Genomic DNA, 6937 nt, shown 5'->3' with positions numbered 1-6937 from the left:
GGCGCGGGGGGGCGGCTGCTCCCGCCGGGGCACTGCCGGCAGCTGCGCTTTTTGCCAGCGAACGGGGGAAATCGCAGGTATGTGACAAAGCCAGAGAGCCTGGAGGTGCGGATTAACACCCCCCTCCCTTCCTGCTCTTTGTGTCGTGCCTGATTCAGCCCGCGGGGCTGGCAGTGCCGCGAAGTTTCTGAGACTGCTTTGGTTTTATTCGATGAGTTTAGCGAATGCTTGAGTCGAAGATTGGCAGCCAGCTTCTGCTCTTTTTTTCCTTTTTGACAAGCTGTCTCTTGTGATAGAGTCGTGCAGGCAAACACAGTAAATTATCCCATCAAATGCAAGGTCATTCTTTTGTATTATTAACAGCTGGTATTGTGGGTTTCTGACTGAGTATATTCTTCAAGAAAACACCTTTTTCTCATTGCTTTGTTATTTTATAACATAAAAAGTAAAGTGTTTTCACTGTCACCACACAGTACAGGTGAACGTGCGTTAGTTCCACGGCGACCTCTGCCTTGTGCGGGTAACACGTGCTCTGCAGTTGCAGCCTCTCCAAGCCATCAAATTCATGCAAACTACTGGCCAGTTTTCCCTCTTGACCCTCCCTTTGTATCTCACAGGTATATCTTTTCTGCCAGATTCTCACCTACACCAGTGCCTGCTTCTTCTAGTATCTAGCTAAAGTTTTTAAGGTTTATGACACTCATTTTCTGCCCTTCCTCCTTCCCTATGTGTGAAAGCTCGTTGCTCCCGTGCTCAAGATATTGCTGTACTTAAATTATTCTCCTGTTCTGTCACCTTTACTTGGTAACTAAAAGATATGAGCTGTACTTCAACAACTGTCTCTTCCATGTGGTCAATAGAGTGTAAACAGCAATTCTGTTGAATCTCTCGCGTCACACTTTCCTTTTTTTGTGTGTGTAGAACACGTGAATAATTATCTACAGATATCAGGACCCTGTGCCTCTGATTTTCCCTTCAATATGTCCGTTATGAGAACAATGCAAATTGAACCTAGATTCTTTTCGGCTGTGTTAAGAACTGACCTCAAGGAAGTAACAATCTGTTTGTAACTCCCGTTGAGCCATTAATAGTAGTTAATTACTGCAGCATGAAGGAACTTTTTATTTAACTAGTAATTCTGGGTGGGACTGATTTACCTTAACTGGAAATGGAAAGTACATTTAATTGTGCGTTTGGTGGTTGGGTTTTTTAAGTACTGTTAACAAAGGAGAATAGGGCTGCTGATGGTTTAAGATTTCAAATTCAGTTTGGTTGCTAAGAAAGTACTTGGTTCTTCCTTTTAAGTTCGAAGGGAGGCTATTTGCGTGGTTGTTATTGTCCAAAGTATGCTGAAACTGTTGTCATGAACTTACGTTTTAAAAACAAGATGCTACAGAAGAGCAATACTAATTTCTGTTACCTTGTTTATTTTAGTGAAAGCTTGTTTCTTCATGGAATCAATACATTTTCCTTGCAGCACTTTAAATCTGTTTAACTTGCAAACGTAAGAATGGGAAGCTAACCTGTTTCATCACTCTTACCTTGCTTTTTAAAAAATAGCTAAATATGGTAGTGTCTTTTATAGCTGCCAACTCTACATCTTGGATGAAATGTTTTCAGTTTGTTATTTCCTTATTTTTAATAAGAACCATGTCCCTTTGACATGTCACAGTGGACATTATTTGTGAGGGTTTTGTGTTGCGGGTTTTTGTTTTTGTGGGGTGTTTTTTTGTTTGTTTTTGTTTTCTTTGTCTTCATTGCAATAACTGTAGTTAATAGTGTTCAAAACAGGAAAAAAAAAAAACCAAACACACCACACCAAAACCCCACCCTGAAGTCTTGTTATCTAGAGTAGTAAAAGCATTTCACCATTTTACTACCTCTGTTCTGTACCTGCTTCTTCACCCTCCTGCATGCATGTAACAAGCAAGGAGCTAAACCCTTAAACACAAAGCAGGAAGACTAGTAGGAGAACAGCTCTCCCACCTGAAAAGGCAGAAACAGCAAACCTGATGCTCATAAAGACAGAAAAAGGAGGGGATGAGTTTTCAAGAGTTTTAAAAGTAAGTAAAAGAAAAGAAGCAGCAGTGTTTCATTTGAAGGTGGAGAAAATGAGGTAAAAGAGGTTTTTTCCAATGACTGTTGTGTTCTGCAATGAGGTATAAATGTGATCAATCTTCTAAGAGCTGGAGACTTTTTATATAATTCGTACAGAATGGTGAGATATTTTATTACATAAGTGCTGAGACAGTAAGACAAAAGAGAGAGGTATAGAAGGGTCCACTACTCAAAGACAGGCCACTTAATGAAAGGCAGCTTTCTAGCCAAGAAAATGGAATTATGGAACTACTTCCAGAGGCAAATCTCACCAATGTTGTACAACCTTAATTCTGTGTTTCCTTTTACAAGACTTTGTATCTTCTAGGGTATAGCTTTTTGAGTCTTTCTGGCATTTGGAGTTAGCTAAACTCCTTTAGAGAGACCATTTTCATTTACAAATAGTTTTATATTCTTTTTTGAGAGATGCAGCAAGTTGTTTTAATCTAGCATTTCTCTTGATGCAGTCTGTTTCTTGCAGTCACTGATGGGTAGTACCCAACTGGGATGTATATAATGCCAAATGTGAAGTTTTTTCAACCAGCTAATTGCTATGGTTTGCTTGCCTTTTTTAGTCCTGTGACTCAAGCAATTATCTTACATTCATTCTTCTATCACCAAAAAAATATCTCCCCCAATTTATTTTGTACTGGTATTTTCCACCAGTGCACTTTCTTGGATGATGACTTACTCTACCTGAAAAAATTAACTGGTAAAGAAAAAACCCTTACCAAAAACTTTGAAAATTAAATGGAGAGAGGTATGAAGACTTTAACAGGAAAATCCTAATACACTATTGCAACCTAAAAGTTAATATTCTAGTAAGATCTTCATCATAAGTAATGTAGAACAATTAATATTTATAATTCCTTGATTAGAAGGGTTTCCTATAGAAGTTATAGATCATGTGTGTACCCTGAAAGTGCTTTTGTGGTTTGTTCCTACACTTCATTTTCCTTCACTCAAAACCTTTCAAGTGCAAAACTCGGGGCAAGTGATTGCATTGAGTACTACATGGTTGTCCCAAAAGATTTTTATATTGCCTTTCCTTTTCTCCCAAGAGGGACAGAGCTTTAGAAAACAACGAGTATGTGAATAGAAAGTAACTTACTTTCAAATGGGATTGTTTTTCAGCATGCTAAATCAACCTGAATGCAGTAAACTGTTGGGAGTGGGCTAAAATCTTTCTTAACAAGGGTATATTCCCAAGGGTCACTAGCCAGCTGCTTTGCTTTTATGGTGTAAATATGCTTCTACATCAATAATAAACATTGGAAGAGAAGAAAAAAAATATCACATTACATAGCTGGAAGTCTCAGGGGAGATGTTAAACAATGACTTCACCACACTTCTGGAAGTATCTTTTGCAGTGAACACTGTTGCAAGAACAAGAATAACTCCCATTAAATTTTACTGGGCTTAAATAACTTAATATGGTGTCAGTTATAAAGCCCCAAAACAAGCAGAATGACAGATTTTTGTTTTCTCTGTGTGGTTTGAATTTACATAAAAGAAATTAGAATTAGATTTATAAACCTCTTAGGTCTGATTTTAAATTCAGAAATGTTAGCAAATTCAGAGTTAAATTCCTTTGCTTGCTGCTTAATATGATTGTGCTTAGGAGTCCAGGAACAGACAAGGTACAGTTCTAAAACACAGTGGTGAAAGTTGAGGGCAGAGTGAATGGATTGAAATGTATGTTTCATGGCTTTTATGAGTCTAAGAGCTATCCTGATAGAGCTGTAGCACAGCTGTGTTTATATTCAAATACAGTTAAGCTGATATGCGCAATGTCTTTACAGTCAGGAGAAGGGGCTGGTGTAGTTTCTGATTTATCCCATCTTCTGTATTATCTTAATGTAACAATAGGCTTTCCTATTTAGTGATCAGAAGAAATTCACAATGACCTAGCCACGTTGCCCTGCTGTGTTTTATGGAGTAGAGAGTTAGTGAAGTAACATAAAGGATCAAGACAACAGGTTCTGCGTTTTTGAAATGTAGACGTTTGAAAACATCCTTAGAGCCTCCCAGAGGAAGACTACGGGGACTGTAATGATTCTACTCCAGACAAGTTTGGCTAGATTATAGAGAGAGATCTTATTTTAAGAAGTCTGTGTCTTCAAACACCAGCCGGTCCAGCTCTCCAGCCATGGGTTGCAGGGATTGCCCTTTCATAAGTCAGATGACACCCCAGGCAGAAGTGACCTCAGTGCTTTGAGGAATGTCTGAAATTGCCCATAAATACTAGGGAGGCCTTTGGACAAAGACTAAATCTTTTGGTTGTACCTACCTTTTATACTTATGAGTGCCATCTTGGTAACTTTCTCAACCTTCTAGTTGATCAGGGAAAAAAATGAAGCAGAACTTAAAACCATAAGTACAAAAGAAATCTAAATTGCAACTGAATATTACTACTGAAATGCATTAATGCATCAACTTACACTTTAGAAGACTTTCAGAGAATACCATCAAACTTTTTTTTTTTTTTTTTTTTTTTCTCCAGAACTGAATCAAAACCTATCCACAACATGAAAAGATACTGCTTCTACGGGACGTGTTTCAGCTAGAATATAAAACATTAAGCACTCTGAAATGAGATTATATTTCATGGTGTTTTCCATTTTTTTCAAAGTTAAAAAAAAGCAACAAACACACACCCTCAAAGTCATTGTATACCATGCAAGATCCAGTGTGATTTCTGATGGTTACAGTTTTCTCAATTTCCTGATCTTCTTGTGCTGAGATGCTATAATATGAGCATGGTTCACCCAGAGAGGATACTAGTTCAATGGTCAGTGAACTGATTATTGTCTCCCATATGCTTACTCACAAAGATATTATGAAGACTTAAACTACGTTCTTACAGTCCCTGAATAGTGTTGTAGAAGATTGTGTTTTTGTCAAGTGCATAGGTTATTTTGAGTTGAAGTATAAACACCTTGTCTTAAATAAGCAAAGACTTCTGTTGAACATTTTGTGATGGGATTACATTATTATTGTGAAGAACAGTGTTAAATGTAAACATGTAGATCATATTCCAAAAATAGCATATTCTGGAGATACTGTAATTGAGAAATGCAAAGTATGTGAGCTAGTTCATTATTATAATCCTTCATTTTTCTGAATTGATCGACATGATTCTAATGGAATAATCTTAAAAGAAAAATCCTGTTTATTACAATATGATAAACATCTATCAAGGAGGATAAGAACAATTACCACAAGCGCATGAGCAATCACGCTTACTAAACAGAACATCTCAGCCATGTTACTGCTGTCATAGTCTACATCATATAAAATAAACAGGACAAGAAATAAGAAAGTAAGATTTAAAGAATGCATAGAAGGTATTTACAGTGATTGTAGCACTGACCACCTTAGTTATAAATTATTTTTGTCTCCATACCATATGAAAAGGTATTGATTAGTACTGTTTTAAATTAAGATTCAAATCCAGAGGGATCTGCCACTATGGGGACTTCAGCTGAGAGCTTTCTGCTATAATGAGACTGTTGCTTGTCTTTTAATGAGATTTTGGCTTTATTAATCTTTTGGGTCTGCACACTTGTGTATCCAAGAATTTTTCAGTTTTATTGATGACTGAAGTTGAGACATCAGGCATAGATCCCATAACTCTGGTTTACAAAAATTGAAAATGGCCCAGACTGTATCAGTTCAGGGAAATTAAGAAGATTAACATGAGTGAGCCAGTGTGCCAGCTGGTTTTTACAAGTACTGCTATTTTGGCATAAAGTTAAAGTTGTCCCAAACATTTTTCTCCAGTTACTTGGTGCAGAGGATCTTCACCAGCAGGTTCTTATCTTTAGCAGCTAAAATAATTTGTCACCACTGTTCTCCTTGGCTGCATCCTTGTGTATGTCAACTCACCTTTTCTATTGACTGACTGTCTATAATTCAACTGACATCTGATCAGTGTTTCACTGCTTTTCAAGACTGGTTCTTCTCAGTGCTGTGATTCTTTCTTTCCTTATAGAATCACAGAATGGTTTGGGTTGATCACCTAGTTCCAACCCCCCTGCCCTGGGCAGGGACACCTTCCACTAGCCCAGGTTGCCCAAAGCCCGGTCCAACCTGGCCTTGAACCCTTCCAGGGAGGGGGCAGCCACAGCTTCTCTGGGCAGCTTGTGCCAGGGCCTCACCCCCCTCACAGGGAAGAATTTCTTCCCTATATCTAATGTAAATAAACCCTCTTTCCGTTTAAAGCTGTAACCCCTCATACTATCCCTACACCCCCGGAACAAGAGTCCCTCCCCCCTTTCCTGTAGTCCCTTTAAGTGATGGGAGGCTGCTCTAAGGTCTCCCTGGAGCCTTCTCTTCTCCGGGCTGAACCCCCCCAACTCTCTCAGCCTGTCCTCACAGGGGGTGCTCCAGCCCCCATGCATCTTCATGGCCTCCTCTGAACCCACTCAAGCAGGTCCATGTTCTTCTGATGTTGGTTCCCCCAGAGCTGGACACAGCACTTGCAGGTGGGGTCTCATGAGAATGACGTGGAGGGGGAGAATCCCCCTCCTTGGCCTGCTGGCCACACTGCTCTGGATGCAGCCCAGCACACTGTTGGCTTCCTGGGCTGCAAGCACACATTGCCAGGTCATGCTGAGCTTCTTGTCAACCTGAAGCTTTTTTTTTTTCTTTGTGTTAAGATGATCAAAAACAATTATGTTATATATTTGAATCTGTTCAAGATAGGACAAGGGTCCAGATTAACACTGAAGAGATTTCTTTTCTACAAGTCTCTTATCATGATTCTACTAACAGAAATTAATTTTGTAGAAATCCAGGCTGTGGACACGGACAGTACATTTTACCATTCTCATAGTCT

The sequence above is a fragment of the Athene cunicularia genome, assembly GCF_003259725.1.
Source record: "Athene cunicularia isolate RWA chromosome 14 unlocalized genomic scaffold, athCun1 chr14_part1, whole genome shotgun sequence".
NCBI classification, from domain to species: domain Eukaryota; kingdom Metazoa; phylum Chordata; class Aves; order Strigiformes; family Strigidae; genus Athene; species Athene cunicularia.
The sequence above is the reverse complement of the archived record's forward strand: the minus strand, read 5'-3'. Positions refer to the sequence as shown.